At 45.2% G+C, this 19,317-nt stretch overlaps 1 protein-coding gene across 1 annotated transcript in view; it reads right to left on the reverse strand.

The window, feature by feature from the left end:
- The window catches only part of LOC112231919 (leucine-rich repeat and immunoglobulin-like domain-containing nogo receptor-interacting protein 3), a 61,548-nt gene extending 54,096 nt beyond the window's left edge, over positions 1-7,452 (reverse strand). The window contains exon 1 of the mRNA XM_024398752.2: positions 6,950-7,452. The gene's annotated coding sequence lies outside the window, so the exon portion shown is untranslated. The remainder of the gene's footprint in view (positions 1-6,949) is intronic.
- Positions 7,453-19,317: the final 11,865 nt, after the last annotated feature.

Here is a 19,317-nt window from a genome sequence, read left to right on the forward strand (position 1 = left end):
ATCGCCCCTACGATTGTGCCATCAACCTTCTCCCAGGCACCACACCGCTTCGTGGTCGGCTATATTCCCTTTCCGGCCCGGAGACCAAGGTCATGGAGGAGTACATTGAGGAATCTCTGGCTGCTGGAGACATCCGTCCGTCTGCATCTCCTGCCGGTGCAGGGTTTTTCTTTGTGGAAAAGAAGGACAAGACCCTGCGTCCGTGTGTTGACTACCGGTGTCTTAATGACATAACGATCAAAGATTGTTACCCCAAACCACTCCACTCCTTGGCTTTCGAACCTCTCCAGGGAGCTCCATCTTCTACAAGCTGGACCTTCGGAATGACTAGCACCTGGTTCAGATACGTGAAGGAGATGAGTGGAAGACAGCCTTCAACACTGCCAGTGGACATTACGAGTACCTGGTCATGCCGTTTGGACTCACCAACGCCCACGGTGTCTTCCAGGCCCTGGTAACCTATGTGCTCCGGGACATGTTAAATCGTTTCGTGTTCGTCTACCTCAACTACATCCTGGTGTTTTCCCTTCTGCCCAAGAACACATTCTCCATGTTCGACAAGTCCTTCAGCACCTCCTGGAAAACCAGTTATTTGTGAAAGCGGAGAAGTGCGAGTTCCACCGTTCTACACTCTCCTTTCTGGGATAATGTTTTAAAATGAAATATAACCTTAATTTTGCTGAAGAGTACAGTTGTGGCTAAAAGTTTTGAGAATGATACAAGTATTAATTTCCACAAAGTTTGCTGCTTCAGTGTCTTTAGATATTTGTGTCAGGTGTTACTATGGAATAGTGAAGAATAATTACAAGCATTTCATAAGTGTCAAAGGCTTTTATTGACAATTAGATGAAGTTGATGCAAAGAGTCAATATTTCCAGTGTTGACCCTTCTTTTCCAAGACCTCTGCAATCCGCCCTGGCATGCTGTCAATTAACTTCTGGCCCACATCCTGACTAATGGCAGTCCATTCTTGCATAATCAATGATTGGAGTTTGTCAGAATTTGTGGGGTTTTGTTTGTCCACCCGCCTCTTGAGGATTGACCACAAGTTCTCAATGGGATTAAGGTCTGGGGAGTTTCCAGGCCATGGATCCAAAATATTGATGTTTTGTTACCCGAGCCACTTAGTTATCACTTTTGCCTTATGGCAAGGTGCTCCATCATGCTGGAAAAGGCATTGTTTGTCACCAAACTCTTCCTGGATGGTTGGGAGAAGTTGCTCTTGGAGGATGTGTTGGTACCATTATTTATTCATGGCTGTGTTCAAAGGCAAAATTGTGAGTGAGCCCAATCCCTTGGCTGGGAAGCAACCCCACACATGAATGGTCTCAGGATGCTTTACTGTTGGCATGACACAGGACTGATGGTAGCGCTCACCTTGTCTTCTCCGGACAAGCTTCTTTTCCGGATGCCAAACAATCGGAAAGGGGATTCATCAGAGAAAATTACTTTACCCCAGTCTTCAGCAGTCCGATCCCTGTACCTTTTGCAGAATATCAGTCTGTCCCTGAAGTTTTTCCTGGAGAGAAGCGGCATTTTTGCTGCCCTTCTTGACACCAGGCCATCCTCCAAAGGTATTTGCATCACTATTTGTGCAGATGCACTTACACCTGCCTGCCGCCATTCCTGAGCAAGCTCTGTACTGGTGGTGCCCCGATCCCGCAGCTGAATCAACTTTAGGAGACGGTCCTGGTGCTTGCTGGACTTTCTTGGGCGCCCTGAAGCCTTCTTCACAACATCTGAACCACTCTCCTTGAAGTTCTTGATGATCCGATAAATGGTTGATTTAGGTGCAATCTTACTGGCAGCACTATCCTTGCCTGTGAAGCCCTTTTTGTGCAAAGCAATGATGAAGGCACGCGTTTCCTTGCAGGTAAACATGGTTGACAGAGGAAGTGCAATGATTCCAAGCACCACCCTCCTTTTGAAGCTTCCAGTCTGCTTTTCGAACTCAATCAGCATGACAGAGTGATCTCCAGCCTTGTCCTCGTCAACACTCACACCTGTGTTAACGAGAGAATCACTGACATGATGTCAGCTGGTCCTTTTGTGGCAGGGCTGAAATGCAGTGGAAATGTTTTTGGGGATTCAGTTCATTTGCGTGGCAAAGAGGGTCTTTGCAATTAATTGCAATTCATCTGATCACTCTTCATAACATTCTGGAGTATATGCAAATTGCCATCATACAAACTGAGGCAGAAGACTTTGTGAAAATGTATATTTGTGTCATTCTCAAAACTTTTGGCCACGACTATAGCTGCTGCCTTGGCAATACAAATAAAAAAAGCCTAGGAAATGAAAAAGCCTAGGTACAGTATTTCTGATCAAACAGCTCCACTCTCTCCACTCACTCTGTCTGAGCTGAATTCATGTTCCCTGAGGATGAGGCAGCCTGTTTAGAAGGTTCTCACCATCCAACTGTCATCAAAATGCTTAGAAGGTTCTCACCATCCAAATGTCACCAAAATGTACAGACAGACACAAAGGACCACATTTGATTTCTTCGTTCAAAACATCCAGAAAGAATTGGAATTGGAGAATGGAATAGGTCCCTTCCCCCTGCTCGTAGGCAGCCTTCTAAAATGACACAGATACAGATAGAGTAGTAAAAAACATGACCCTAAAAATACACTCCAACTCTTGGGACACTTAGGGAGACGAGGAGGCTGCCTTCCATCTCTCCTTCTGCCTTCCGCCCCACACATATACATTAACCCGGCAGAATGAAGGAAATAACTGGGTTCAGTTCCCATCATTAGCTGTCCTCACTACCACACTCTGCCATAGCACTTATATAAAATATAAATGTACCCGACATCCTGCTGCTATATAGCTGTGCCTGCTCTGCTCTCCTGCTGCTGTTGTATGTGCTGCCTCCTCCGGAGACGATTTGAGGAACTGACTCATTATTATTTAACACAGAGGAAAGATGGCATGCTTCTGAACTGATACCATGATCTCCTGCTTTAGATGATAGATAGGAGTCATGCATTGGACAGAGAGGCTGATTGAGGAGAATGCTGGAGGATGGCTGAGCTCCAGCACAATCTGACTGATCATCCATCTTCACCTTTCATCATCACACTCACTCAGCTCCCCTGCTGAAGGTTGCCGGTCCCAAGCTCAGTCAGCTCAGTCTAATACCCTGTAAACTATTAACTAACGTGCGCAAAATTCTTCATAAGAATTATGAATCAGACCAGCAATCGGTTTAAGTCTGGTCACACCAGACAAAAGGGTTCTATTATAACTTCTCGCCAGGGTCGGGGCTGTGTGTGGGAACATTTAAGCAATAAAATAGCTATTTTGGACAAACACAAATCTATCAAATTAAGGCCACCTACAGCTGACAAGTGGTGGGCAGACCATGGGTAGGGTAATCAGATACCCTGTGCCCTCACATCAATCAGATTATGGCACAATGGTACAATCAGCTTGTGGCTTGTTTGATGACTAGACCATTCATTTTGTAATAAAGAGGGAGCCACTGAGAGACAAAGAGGAACCTGAGCCATTGTCCCCCAAAGGCCACAGTAAACAGGTGTTCTAATACAGGAATGCCAGAGGGGCTATGGCCTACGATGAGTGATACAGCTACTGTAGCATGGAGCCTGTATAACTCACCCTGCTGCCCCATAACCCACTCATGTACATCCATACTGGAGAGAGATCTGTTTTATGGCCAGCAAGTCACACTATTTCAAGTCGAGCTGCCAGGCAAAGAAAATACATCAAATGAAATGAACTCACAGCCCCTGACCACCTCCTCCGGCTCTCCACTGCCCACTAGGTGATTTACCGGCTCTGCGGCCACGCTCAGTTACACTTACAGGTTCATGTTTTTAACTGTCAGCCTCTCACCCTTCCATGCCTCTATCTTCTGCCATTTTGTAAACCTTCTGAAAACAACAGGATTAGGTCTTTGTTTTTAAAGGCTGTGTTTGGGTAAGGAACAAAGTTTATGGTTGACCAATAATTGACATCGCTGAAATGTGATGAGAAACCAACCATTAACAAATTACTTATCAGCGCTTAACAGAGTCCAGGCTGTAGCAGATTAATTACATTGACCATGGAACAGAAATAGCCTATAGATATGATAATCAGCTACAGTGAACCAGCTAAAGCATACAAACCGCTACAAATCAGTCCTAGCTCTCTCTTTTAGCCCTCTTGTAAAGACATGACTAGTTCATTCCATTCTCTTTCATGGCAAGACCAGAAAGACATCAAAACGCTGCCCCCAAGGAATACAAATCCCTGTCTCACTCTCTCCTCTGTTCTGACCTGCTATTGTAGTATCTGCGTTGGCAGATGCTCTGGGTGCTACAAAGGGGTCATTGGCAAACTCATTAGCTCAGATGCCAAATGAACCGGCCATGTTGTTACAAGGGTTCCGCTCAAAGCGGGAACAGAGGAAATGCATTACGTTTGGAGGAGGTGGAATGACCGGTGGATAGATGTGGTATGATGATGGGATTGTGGTGGTGGGACAAAACTGAGGAATATTGCCTGCGAACACAACCAGGGCTCCTTCTGTAATCTCCTTTATTGGCTTTAGTCACCAGCTGGTGGACATCCAAAGACATCACAGTACAATACCGAATCAAGTTACATAATGGTGCTAATTCCAATCAGTACATCTCCATTGTACGTATTACACCTTCATAACAAGGCAATGTAGTAAATGACAATCTGACACGTAAAACTGTAACAGAGGTTGACAATATTGGGCTCCTGAGTAGCGCAGGGGTCTAAGGCACTGCATCTCAGTGCTAGAGGTGTCACTACAGACCCTGGTTCGATTCCATCACAACCGGCCGTGATTGGGAGTCCCATAGGGTGGCACATGATTGGCCCAGCGTCGTCTGTGTTAGGTTTTGGCCGGGGTAGGCCGTCATTGTAAATAAGGATTTGTTCTTAACTGACTTGCCTAGTTAAATAAAAATGTTGAAAGGAGCCTATCTGTTCAACGACCTCTATGAGCTGTGAACCAGGTTTGATGTTCTTAAGGTATGATTGATGTTGCCGACTCACAGTGCTGCAGTTGGTTCAGGACAGGTCATTCTGAATATTCATTATGCAGCTGAAGAGGTGAGAGAGTGGGAAGTCAACTCAAGCGGAATGCCCATATTTCAAGAGCGAACTGGATATTTTCACTATTGCCACTTACATGCTACTAGTAGCCCTCAGGCGTTTGACAGCACACAGGGGCAGTGTTCTGCTGTCCTCCACCACTTTTCCACTCCCCCATTCTCTTCTGCCCACTGTGACAGTAGTGGTGCTCTAAGTTTGCTTACAGGGGATGCATGGCTGTTTTACTGGCCTCAAAGCCATGCTGGGAAACAATGAGGCTCGGCTCTGCCAGTGCTGAGGAGATGTAATGTCACATTTGAGCACAGTGGACAGCTTTATATGCAACAGCAGGAGATGGCAGAGATCCGTAGGCGTAATGGATACATTGCACTCGGTGGCACCATGGGTGCCATAACAATTCATTAGGCCATTTCATTATGGATGGGCAGGGTTATCCTGTGGCTAGGTGCTGTTAAACGCAATTGACTGAGGGTTATAAGTGCAATTGCTACCGGTGCTCTCCTGTCTCTGATTAACCAATATCCCATCCAATATTCCATAACAGACAAAGTATCATCTTGTCTCATTGCATCTTATCTCATCTATCACATAAAAATCCATCAGGAAAACCAATAAAAACTGGCATCAGAAATAAGTCCAGGCATACAGGCAGGCAGATTGGATAGGAGAACTAGACTGTTTCACCAGCAGCTATTGTTCCTGTTGTCTGACTGTCTGTCTGACTGTCTGTCTGACTGTCTGTCTGAATGTCTGTCTGACTGACTGCATGTCTGTTTGACTGCATGTCTTTCTGAATGTCTGTTTGATTAACTGTCTGTCTGTCTGTCTGTCTGTCTGTCTGTCTGTCTGTCTGTCTGTCTGTCTGTCTGTCTGTCTGTCTGTCTGTCTGTCTGTCTGTCTGTCTGTCTGTCTGTCTGTCTGACTGCATGACTGTCTGTCTGACTGCATGTCTGTCTGTCTGTCTGACTGCATGTCTGACTGCATGTCTGACTGCATGTCTGTCTGTCTGACTGCATGTCTGTCTGTCTGACTGCATGTCTGTCTGACTGCATGACTGTCTGTCTGACTGACTGCATGTCTGTCTGTCTGACTGCATGACTGCATGTCTGTCTGTCTGACTGCATGTCTGTCTGTCTGTCTGACTGCATGTCTGTCTGTCTGACTAGGGTGGCTGGAAGCCCTAGAGCTCCAGAATCAGTCATTCAGTCAGTCCCACTAAGCCAGTCAGTCTGACAGTGGCAGGACAGGGAGTCAGTCCAACAACACATCCACCTCACAGTGAGACGCCTGCGGGGTCGATCCCGGGTGCAGCCTCCTCTCTGTCCTGGTAATCAAGCTCTAATTGTGTGAGGATGAGCAAAGACACGGGCAGAATGTGGTGGTACAGAGGAAGCAAATACAGAAGACACGTTTTAGGGACAGAGAGAAAATACCCACCCAAAGTGATAACAACATCAGATGTCTGTCTAGCTCCTTGGAAAACAATCTGTTATGACTGCACAAACCCACTTTGACCTGAGGCTGATGGAGAAACAACACACAGAGCCTCTGGAAGTGATAACAGAAGGGTTGGGAATGGGATGACACTGATGTGATAGGAAACCGCACAAAAATCCACAAGGCAGGGAGACAAAAGAGGATGATTATACAGTATCCATTCACTTAGCTCCAATCTAATATGTGGTGTTACATCCTAATGAATTAATGCTATTACACCTTCAGTTGATTACAGGTGGATGTCAGTGACAGGGAGTCCTGTCCCAAGTGCTATGGGGATCCCATGTGTTCAATGTCTGTGCTGGGTGCATGCCTGTGTGAATGTGTGGCTTTTGCATAGTAGAAGTTGTCTTACCCAGATCTTGACCGGTGGTCCATCCACGTTCGCAAGCCTGGTCCTCACTCGGCGTGTGTGTGTGTTGCCTGTGCGTCTCTGGTTCTGCGGTCCGTCTGTCCAAAGAGTGTGTGTGTGTTGGACTGTGATGTTGCTCCACCAGCTTCCTATGATAATACTCACTGAGCCTCCAGCTTTTGACAGCAGCAACTGAGCCTGACTGCAGTTGCTTCGCTCCCCCTCTTGCTCCCCCTCGCTCCCGCTATCTATAGTGCATCAACCTCTTCCCTCTACCTCTGCAGATGAAAAGGCAACTGAAGTCTCTTTCCCCCTCTCTCTCTCTTCTTTGTGTTCCAGAGTCAGCTCCTGGTTCCCATTGGGCACAGGGCTTTGTGTTTCTGCCACTGTGACAGCCTGAGCTGGTGATGGTGTGCTCTTTCACTATAGGGGCATGTGAGTGTATGTGTGTGCGCATGTGTGTGTGAGGGAGAGAGACAGCCCTGCTGCTGTTCAGTGGAGCACATCTGTGCTGTTGCTGCCTCTCCACTACTCAGGCTGTTCAGCTTCACAACTCACTCTGCTAGCCAACTAACGGCTTAGGGATCATCTCAAAAGTCTGGAAAACAGGAAAAACATAGACAAAAGGTTTAGCTCATCCACAAAGGGCCAGATGGTAATGGAATGATGGAAGATAGAGAGGTTCAATACATTGCATTTGAGATTGCTTGAACATGGAAATATACTTTTTTCTTGATATTATTAATATATTTCTAAACTTCTGCTGATCAGACAGTAAAAAAGCACATTTACTTTCTCCCTCTGCATAACCCCAGACAAGCAACATAGGAGTTACATTTTATCCCCCCTGGGAGCTAAGAAGCTGAGAATGAGGAGATAACTTTACCTCCAGGCTGTTCAAACCGATATTTTATACTTCAGCCATGGTGTTAAATAACAGAGTAAATCGGAGTCCAAGGCATTGCAAGAGTGTCATATTCAGGTGAACGCATAGACTGTACCTTATTTCACCCTTTAATGCCTTATTTCACCCCTTATTGTCCCTTTATTGTCCCTAAGAGACAACACTTCAGGTGCACTGATGCAGAATCTCTATGCAAAGCTAAGAAAATGCGAACACAGTTCTAATTATGTAAGGAATCACCCAGTAATTATCATATGGAAGGGGTGATCATTATTTCTCTGTTTCTGTACTAGCACGATTCCTACTCATTGGCAGACAACCTCATTCCAAAAATGTATGTTCATAATCATATTACAGCCTACATGATAGTTCTGCTGTTTTGTCTGAGGGTTTACATTGATCTCTTAAAGCAGGGGTTGGCAACAGGCGCGTGAGGGAGTTATTTTTTAAATTATTTTTTTAATATGTTTTTTTTACACCAATCTCGACAAATAATTTCTGTATAGACCTAGCTTTGTGCACAGGAGCATTGTCATGCTGAAACGGGAAAGGGCCTTCCCCAGACTGTTGCCACAAAGTTGGAAGCACAGAATCGTCTAGAATGTCATTTTATGCTCTGGCGTCAAGATTTCCCATCACTGGAACTAATGGGCCTAGCTCGAACCATGAAAAACAGCCCCAGGCCATTATTCCTCCTCCACCAAACTTTACAGTTGGCACTATGCATTGGGGCATGTAGCGTTCTTCTGGCATCTGCCAAACCCAGATTGATCCGTCAGACTGCCAGATGGTGAAACGTGATTCATCACTCCAGAGAATGCGTTTCTACTGCTCCAGAGTCCAATGGCGGCAAGCTTTACACCACTCCAGCCGATGCTTGGCATTGTGCATGGTAATCTTAGGCTTGTGTGCGGCTGCTCGGCCATGGACCCCCATTTCATGAAGCTCCCGATGAACAGTTCTTGTGCTGACATTGCTTCCAGAGGCAGTTTGGAACTCGTAGTGAGTGTTGTAACCGAAGACAGACGATTTTTAGGCATTTCGTGCTTCAGCACAATAACAGTGCCACGTTGAAAGTCACTGAGCTATTCAGTACGGGCCATTCTACTGCCAATGTTTGTCTATGGAGATTGCATTACTGTGTGCTCAATTGTATACACCTGTCAGCAACAGGTGTGGCTGAAATAGCCGAATCCACTAATTTGAAAGGGTGTCCACATACAAGTGTATGTAAACAATCTTTCCTCCAAAGGACTATTCTATGGATTACATTTAGTGAGAAGAAAATCATGGAATTTTTATGTCTGGGTTTCGTGAGGAAACACTCTAGTCTTCTGTTGAAGCTCTGGTCTCTGAAGCCCTGCTAGGGATTTTTCCACCCCATGTATTTCCCCAGGCAAGAGGCAGGCATAGGTTGCACGATCTTGGAGTAAAGTGTTCTCATGGATGTTGGAGTCAAGTGTTCTCAGGGATGTTGGAGTCAAGTGTTCTCAGGGATGTTGGAGTCAAGTATACTCATGGATGTTGGAGTCAAGTATACTCATGGATGTTGGAGTCAAGTGTTCTCAGGGATGTTGGAGTCAAGTATACTCATGGATGTTGGAGTCAAGTGTACTCAGGGATGTTGGAGTCAAGTGTTCTCAGGGATGTTGGAGTCAAGTGTACTCATGGATGTTGGAGTCAAGTGTTCTCATGGATGTTGGAGTCAAGTATACTCATGGATGTTGGAGTCAAGTATACTCATGGATGTTGGAGTCAAGTGTTCTCATGGATGTTGGAGTCAAGTATAGTATACTGGATGTTGGAGTCAAGTATACTCATGGATGTTGGAGTCAAGTGTACTCATGGATGTTGGAGTCAAGTGTTCTCAGGGATGTTGGAGTCAAGTGTACTCATGGATGTTGGAGTCAAGTGTTCTCAGGGATGTTGGAGTCAAGTATACTCATGGATGTTGGAGTCAAGTGTTCTCAGGGATGTTGGAGTCAAGTATACTCATGGATGTTGGAGTCAATCAGGGATGTTGGAGTCATACTCATGGATGTTCTCAGGGATGTTGGAGTCATGGATGTTGGAGTTCTCAGGGATGTTGGAGTCAAGTGTACTCATGGATGTTGGAGTCAAGTGTTCTCAGGGATGTTGGAGTCATGGATGTTGTACTCATGGATGTTGGAGTCAAGTGTTCTCAGGGATGTTGGAGTCAAGTGTACTCATGGATGTTGGAGTCAAGTGTCTCATGGATGTTGGAGTCAAGAGTACTCATGGATGTTGTTCTCATGGATGTTGGAGTCAAGTGTACTCATGGATGTTGGAGTCAAGTGTTCTCAGGGATGTTGGAGTCAAGTGTACTCATGGATTGGAGTCAAGTGTTCTCATGGATGTTGGAGTGTACTCATGGATGGATGTATACTCATGGATGTTGGAGTCAAGTGTTCTCAGGGATGTTGGAGTCAAGTGTTCTCAGGGATGTTGGAGATGGTGTTCTCAGGGATGTTGGAGTCAAGTGTTCTCAGGGATGTTGAGAGTCAGGGATGTTGGAGTCAAGTGTACTCATGGATGTTGGAGTCAAGTGTTCTCAGGGATGTTGGAGTCAAGTGTACTCATGGATGTTGGAGTCAAGTGTTCTCAGGGATGTTGGAGTCAAGTGTTCTCAGGGATGTTGGAGTCAAGTGTTCTCATGGATGTTGGAGTCAAGTGTTCTCAGGGATGTTGGAGTCAAGTATACTCATGGATGTTGGAGTCAAGTGTTCTCAGGGATGTTGGAGTCAAGTATACTCATGGATGTTGGAGTCAAGTGTTCTCAGGGATGTTGGAGTCAAGTATACTCATGGATGTTGGAGTCAAGTGTTCTCAGGGATGTTGGAGTCAAGTGTTCTCAGGGATGTTGGAGTCAAGTGTACTCATGGATGTTGGAGTCAAGTGTTCTCAGGGATGTTGGAGTCAAGTATACTCATGGATGTTGGAGTAAAGTGTTCTCAGGGATGTTGGAGTCAAGTATACTCATGGATGTTGGAGTAAAGTGTTCTCAGGGATGTTGGAGTCAAGTATACTCATGGATGTTGGAGTAAAGTGTTCTCAGGGATGTTGGAGTCAAGTATACTCATGGATGTTGGAGTCAAGTGTTCTCAGGGATGTTGGAGTCAAGTGTTCTCAGGGATGTTAGAGTCAAGTGTTCTCATGGATGTTGGAGTCAAGTATACTCATGGATGTTTGAGTCAAGTGTTCTCAGGGATGTTGGAGTCAAGTATACTCATGGATGTTGGAGTCAAGTGTTCTCAGGGATGTTGGAGTCAAGTATACTCATGGATGTTTGAGTCAAGTGTTCTCAGGGATGTTGGAGTCAAGTGTTCTCAGGGATGTTGGAGTCAAGTGTACTCATGGATGTTGGAGTCACATGTTCTCAGGGATGTTGGAGTCAAGTGTACTCATGGATGTTGGAGTCAAGTGTACTCATGGATGTTGGAGTCAAATGTTCTCAGGGATGTTGGAGTCAAGTATACTCAGGAATGTTGGAGTCAAGTGTTCTCTGAGTCAATGTCTTGCATGTGATGCTGAGCTATTGTGATATTGAGAAGCATACGTATGTTGGTGCAAAGTCAACCATCACATTTCACCTTGAGTGAAAGTTTCTAATCAATGCAGTCAACAAGCCCATACAGATGCTCTCGATATGTTCAAGCCAACACACTCATTTTTGAAGTAAGTAATAGTCTATCTACTGGCTCTGAGCAACTTTAAGTACACTCACAAACATCCTCGTACACCAAAAGACTGAGAGAAGGAAGAGAGAAGGGAAAGAAGAGAGAGAGAGAAGTTTAATAGACTGAGAAAACTGATAAATGGACCGGATTGCAACTATGTGCCCTTGCAATCACAGATGAGTGCAGCTTTTATAGTGAGGGGCACTGGAATTTGTATGTGCATACATGCGTGAGCATACATGCACGAGTTTGTCTGTGTGGCTCAGCCACAACAGTGTGACTGCTGTTATCAACTGCATGTCTGCCCTAGGGAGGAAGCTGCTGTGCTGGGGGGTAAACAGCTTTTGCAGCCTCACTGCTCCTTCACTGCAGCTGTGAAAGGGGCCGAGTAATCCTGCTGCTCGTTCACGCCCTGCGGACCAGGCCGATCTGGGGTGGCACACAGCAACACAGTAACACACACTCCCAGGACTGGGAGGTTGGTATGCTGACCTCAACTAGGGTGCTGTATGATTTGTGTGACTGGCCAAACACTATCAAAACACATAAGGAGCATGCTCACTACAGATATCAGTAGGAAGGTCGTTGTGAGGGTAGAGAAACGCATCTCTGATCAAATCCCGATTACTGAGACAAGGCTTTGGATGTTAGGAACAGAAAGGTGCAGCATCTGACACCTGTGGAGTGGAGCTGGGTTATTGCAAGTGTCACTGCCTCTGGCACCTGAAACATATTCCCAAACTGAACAAATGTGTGCCTTGGTGCAGAGTCATGGTGATTAGCGTACCGGTGAGTGTGTGTCTGCGTGCGTGACACGGTTGTGGTTTATGCGAGAGAGGTGGTGACTCACACTGGCCTGAGCTGACGCTGGAGACCCTGTGGCCTTTGAGGAGGGAGGGGAGAGAAGGAGCGAGGGGAAGGAGGGAGGGGAGGGGAGGAAGAAAGGCGGGTGTGGAGTGTGTGTACCCTGTAGCCTCCAGAGACTAGGAGAGAGAGATGGTAGATGAGGGAGAATGAGTAAAAATGGGAGTGAAAGAATGAAATGGAAAACGGGGTAGGAGGCGGAGTGAAAGCTGGATGACGAGGGAGAGATAAAGAGGGGTTTGTAGGGAGAGTGTGTAGGCTGTGCATCCTGCAACATCCACAGAGACTGCCAGCTTGCAGAGAGAAAGGAAGGGAAGTCTGTGGGCCCTGGAGACAGACAGCGCTAGCTGCACCCGTTGGCCTACACGCTGAAGGAGGGTGCTCGGTGGGCGGGGGGCAATGTTTACTAAATACAGATCCCCACTGGGAGACTGCCTCTCTGTGTGAATGTGATTACACTACACACACCATTTACCAGCAGCAAAGCCTTATCATTACTGAATAATTACTTCTGCAACAAGAGCACAGGGAGGATGAATGGCTGCAGGTTATACTGTCTACTTACACTGAGTAGACAAAACATTAGGAACAACTTCCTAATATTCAGTTGCACCCCCTTTTGCCCTCAGAACAGCAAAAACTCGTCGGAGCATGGACTCTACAAGGTGTCGAAAGCATTCCACAGGGATGCTGGCCCATGTTGACTCCAATGCTTCCCATAGTTGTGTCAAGTTGTCTGGATGTCCTTTTCATACACACAGGAAACTGTTGAGCGTTGCAAAACCCAGCAGTGTTGCAGTTCTTGACACAAACCAGTGCACCTGGCACCTACTACCATACCCAGTTCAAAGGCACTTAAATATTTTGTCTTGTCCATTCACCCTCTGAATGGCACACATAATGTACACAATTCATGTTTCAAGGCTTAAAAACATCAATAAGGGATCATAGCTTTCACCTGGATTCAACTGGTCGGTCTATGTCATGGAAAGAGCATTCATTCTTAATGTTGTGTATACACATTGTATATGGCTAAGAATGTGAGAGTATGGTGACTCCACCAGCAGGTCTCAAACCCAGGCCACCAGCACCAACGTTGAACACCCTAACCGTTGTCCAAATAAGGGATATCTTTAGGGCATGTGCTTATTGGGCAAGTATAGTTAGGCCCTGTCCAGAATAAACCTTAACCCCATCTCCCTAGGCACTTATGTAGCTGAAACAACTTGATTGGTGTACACAATAGAGTGAATGCACTTTGAAGTAAATCTCAGCTCTGTTAAAAGTACACTCAAGAAAAGCTATTTTATTTATTATAGTGATTCAGTATTTCATTAAAACATGTTAATACAGGGCCTCCCGGGTGGCGCAGTGGTTGAGGGCCACCAGAGACTCTGGGTTCGCGCCCAGGCTCTGTCGTAACCGGCCGCGACCGGGAGGTCCATGGGGCGACGCACAATTGGCCTAGCGTCGCCCGGGTTAGGGAGGGCTTGGCCGGTAGGGATATCCTTGTCTCATCGCGCACCAGCGACTCCTGTGGCGGGCCGGGCGCAGTGCGAGCTAACCAAGGTGCACGGTGTTTCCTCCGACACATTGGTGCGGCTGGCTTCCGGGTTGGATGCGCGCTGTGTTAAGAAGCAGTGCGGCTTGGTTGGGTTGTGTATCGGAGGACGCATGACTTACAACCTTCGTCTCTCCCGAGCCCGTACGGGAGTTGTAGCGACTAAACAATTGGATACCACGAAATTGGGGAGAAAACAGGGTAAAAATTTAAAAAGAAAACACAAAAAAAACTTGTTAATATGCCCCACCAACATTAGACAACTGTACAGAAAGCCCTTAAATCGCAAAAAAAAAAGTACTGTAAATCAAGTCAAATTGAAAATAGTCAGATTAACCGATACCTTACAACGACATGGTGGCGTAGCGGGAAGACCGGGGTACCATGACCCAAGATGTTGAGAAACCCAGGTGAGGACATGAATAATAATCACCTACTTCAAATATGTAACTTGAAAACACTGTATGTTAAAAGCACTGTGTGTGAGTATCCCTAACCTTACCAACAGACAGAGCTACAAATTGATCAGTGGTTCAGAGCCTTGATTGGCTTGGCAACCGTAACAAGGAGTGATGTCTAATTCATTTTTTTTCGGGGAGAATGTTTCTTTGGGACCATCAGGTGGCGCCCTAACAACTGATACACAGAAATGTTCCTGCAATGTTCCCATGAAACGTGTCTAGAATTAATAAATTAACAACAACAAAAAATCCACAGGCCAGATTATAATTGCTGTAATGATTAGGCTTCCCTGTCACGCTGTACCTCTTTCAGGTCAAGACCAGGGTGATGACGATGAGCATGCAGATGAGCTTCCCCGAGATGGTTTCTGACAGTTTGTGCAAAAATGATTTGGTTTTGCAAACCTACAGCTTCATCAGCTGTCCGGGTGGATGGTCTCAGACGATCCCGCAGGTAAAGTAGGCAGATGTGGAGGTCCTATGCTGGCGTGGTTACACGTGGTCTGCGGTCGGTTGTGAAACCAATTGGACGCACTGCCAAATTCCCTAAAACAACGTTGGAGGCGGCTGGTAGAGAAATTAACATTAAATTCTCTGGCAACAGCTCTGGTGGGCATTCCTGCACTCATCATGGTAATTGCACGCTCCCTCAGAACTTTTAGAGTGAACTTTTAGAGTGGCCTTTAATTGTCCCCAGCACAAGGTGGACCTGTGTAATGATAATACCATTTAATCAGCTTGATATGGCACACCCTCAGGTGGAAGGATTAACTTGGCAAATGAGAAATACTCACTAACAGGGATGTAAACAAATTTGTGCACAAAAATTAAGAAAAAAATACAGTTTTTGTGCGTATCAAAAACTTCTGGGATCTTTCATTTCAGCTCACAAAAGATGGGACCAACATGTTACATGTTGCGTTTACATTTTTGTTCAGTGTATGTTATGACCCCTATGCGGTTAGTTGGGCCAACAGGATTGAGGGTATGAAATGTAATTCTGTATTATCATCTCAAACTAAGGCAATTTGATATGTTATTAACTTCATAACACAATAAGGTATGAAACAATTGGAATGGTAATGACATCCCTATGGGCTCACCTTGGGGGAGGGGGGGGGTCAAAGGTCATACATTTATGCATTTTGGGGTATGATGAGCCAGAATGGACAGTATTGGTATTGTACCATATTACCACATGGCACCCTATATGATAACTTCACCAAATTACTTTTTGCTATATAGAGTCAAAGATTTTGCATGGCCATACCTGAATAAATAACTGGGTTAATAAAGCCAATAATGAGGACAACCGAAAACGATGGATCAAGCATGTCAGTTATATATATTTAACAAAATATTACCAGATATGCCAACAAAATGTTTTGTTTTGTAACTGTTTCAAATACATTACATTAAAACACTTCAAACATTTTTGGAGAAGCATTCACTGATGTCCATTAATTCAAATGATATACAATATGATTCTATAATGTAATGTTATTATGTTAACATCAACAAATCAAAACAGAAAAATGGCCACATACTTCGTTAACAACAGGTGTAGACTAACAGTGAAATGCTTACTTACGGGCACTTCCCAACCACGCAGAGAGAAAAAGGAGAACTAGAAAAATGACTACACAAGTACTAAATACATAATGAGCAACGATAACATGGCTATATACACGGAGTACCAGAACTGAGTCGATGTGCAGGGGTAGGAGGTAATTGAGGTTGATATGTACAGTGTCGTGAAAAAGTATTTGCCCCCTTTCTGATTCTCTATTTTTGCATATTTTTGATACTGAATGGTTTCAGATCTTCAACCAAAACCTAATACTAGATACAGGGAACCTGAGTTTACAAATAACAATAACAAAAAATTATTGATTTAATTAACAAAGTTATGCATCACCCAAATTGCCCGTTTAAAAAAGTAATTACCCCCTTCCACTCAATAACTGGATGTGTCACCTTTAGACGCAATGACTGCAACCAGATGCTTCCTGTAGTTGTTCATCAGTTTCTCACATCACTGCAGAGGAATTTTGGCCCACTCTTGGATGCAGAACTGCTTTAACTCAGTGACATTTGTGGGTTTTCAAGCATGAACTGCTCATTTCAAGTCCTGCCACAACATCACAATTAAGATTAGGTCTGACCTTTGACTAGACCATTCCAAAACTTCAAGTGTGTAACTTTTTAACCATTTTCATGTTGACTTGATTGTGTGTTTTGCATCATTGTCTTGCTGCATGACCCAGCTGCACTTCAGCTCACAGACAAATGGCCTGACATTCTCCTGTAGAATCCTCTGATACAGAGCAGAATTCATGGTTCCTTCTATTAAGGAAAGTTGTCCAGGTACTGAGGCAGCAAAGAATCCCCAAACCATCACACTACCAACATCATAAAACTGTGAAGGACCTCGGCGTTACTCTGGACCCTGATCTCTCTTTTGACGAACATATCAAGACTGTTTCAAGGACAGCTTTTTTCCATCTATGTAACATTGCAAAAATCAGAAGCTTTCTGTCCAAAGATGATGCAGAAAAATTAATCCATGCGTTTGTCACTTCTAGGTTAGACTACTGCAATGCTGTATTTTCCGGCTACCCGGATAAAGCACTAAATAAACTTCACTTAGTGCTAAACACGGCTGCTAGAATCTTGACTAGAAGCAAAAAATTGGATCATATTACTCCAGTGCTAGCCCTGTTTGGCCCTGTCCGGGGGTATCTTTGGACAGGGCCACGGTGTCTCCCGACCCCTCCTGTCTCAGCCTCCAGTATTTATGCTGCAGTAGTTTATGTGTTGGCGGGCTAGGGTCAGTCTGTTATATCTGGAGTATTTCTCCTGTCTTATCCGGTGTCCTGTGTGAATTTAAGTATTTTTTTTTCTAATTATTTCTTTCTCTCTCTCGGAGGACCTGAGCCCTAGGACCAGAGCCTCAGGACTACCTGGCTGTCCCCAGTCCACCTGGCCGTGCTGCTGCTCCAGTTTCAACTGTTCTGCCTGCGGCTATGGAACCCTGACCTGTTCACCGGATGTGCTACCTGTTCCAGACCTGCTGTTTTCAACTCTCTAGAGACAGCAGGGGCGGTAGAGATACTCTGAATGATCGGCTATGAAAAGCCAACTGACATTTACTCCTGAGTGGCTGACCTGTTGCACCCTCGACAACCACTGTGATTATTATTATTTGACCCTGCTGGTCATCTATGAATATTTGAACATCTTGGCCATGTTCTGTTATAATCTCCACCCGTCACAGCCAGAAGAGGACTGGCCACCCCTCATAGCCTGGTTCCTCTCAAGGTTTCTTCCTAGGTTTTGGCCTTTCTAGGGAGTTTTTCTTAGCCACCGTGCTTCTACACCTGCATTGCTTGCTGTTTGGGGTTTTAGGCTGGGTTTCTGTACAGCACTTTGAGATATCAGCTGATGTAAGAAGGGCTTTGTAAATACATTTGATTTTGATGACGACCGTTGGTCGTTGACCGTTGGTATGAGGTTCTCACTGTGGAATGCAGTGTTTGGTTTTCATCAGACATAATGGGACCCATTTCATCCAAGTTGACTTGTGTCAAGTTGACTGAATGTCCTTTGGGTGGTGGACCATTCTTGATAAACACAGGAAACATTTGAGCGTGAAAAACCCAGCAGCATTGCAGTTCTTGACACCGTCAAATCAGTGTGCCTGGCATCTACTACCATACCCCGTTCAAAGGCACTTAAATCTTTTGTTTTGCCCATTGTGCCCAATGGCACAAGTACACTGTCTCAATGCTGAAAAATCCTTCTTTCACCTGTCTACTCTCCTTCATCTACACTGATTGAAGTGGATTTAACAAGTGACATCAATAAGGGATCATATATTTCACCTGGTCAGTCTGTCATGTAGAGAGCAGAAGATTTAAATGTCTTAAAATCTGTAATTTATTGTGGAGTAAACACACACACAGAGAGAGAGAGAGAGAGAGAGAGAGAGAGAGAGAGAGAGAGAGAGAGAGAGAGAGAGAGAGAGAGAGAGAGAGAGAGAGAGAGAGAGAGAGAGAGAGAGAGAGAGAGAGAGAGAGAGAGAGAGAGAGAGAGAGAGAGAGAGAGAGAGAGAGAGAGAGAGAGAGAGAGAGAGAGAGAGAGAGAGAGAGAGAGAGAGAGAGAGAGAGAGAGAGAGAGAGAGAGAGAGAGAGACAGAGAGAGAGAGAGAGAGAGAGAGAGAGAGAGAGAGAGAGAGAGAGAGAGAGAGAGAGAGAGAGAGAAAGAGAGAGAGAGAGAGAGAGAGAGAGAGAGAGAGAGAGAGAGAGAGAGAGAGAGAGAGAGAGAGAGAGAGAGAGAGAAAGAGAGAGAGAGAGAGAGAGAGAGAGAGAGAGAGAGAGGGAGAGACAGAGAGAGAGACAGAGAGAGAGACAGAGAGAGAGCAGGGATTTTCCTGCTTTAGTATTTCGATATGGATATCCTCACGACAGACAGATACATAATTGAAACAAAATAATACATTAGACATGACTGCAGCTATACATTCACACGACAGTATGAAACATCTATCCCCTACGCTTTTAGCGGGAAACAGCTGCCCCAGCAAATGAAGGTGGCGGTGAATATCAGTCAGGAACACGTGCCCCGATAATGTCGACAGAAAAGGAAGAGGGAGGCAAGGGTCTGGAAAATGAATTATAAACACACTGAGATCACCATGAGAAATAACCTGGGTACCTGGCTGTATCTCTATTCAACAAGGATACATAGTAACTGCCATGCAAGACAACAGGCACCCAGACTACATGGGAAATAGCCTATCTATGATGTTTAGTCTGTATTGGTTTGTCCAGTCCCTGGGAGTGTTATAGTAGGGTGGATGGTGTCTGGAGCTCACTGGGTCA

The sequence above is a fragment of the Oncorhynchus tshawytscha genome, linkage group LG01, assembly GCF_018296145.1.
Source record: "Oncorhynchus tshawytscha isolate Ot180627B linkage group LG01, Otsh_v2.0, whole genome shotgun sequence".
NCBI lineage: Eukaryota > Metazoa > Chordata > Actinopteri > Salmoniformes > Salmonidae > Oncorhynchus > Oncorhynchus tshawytscha.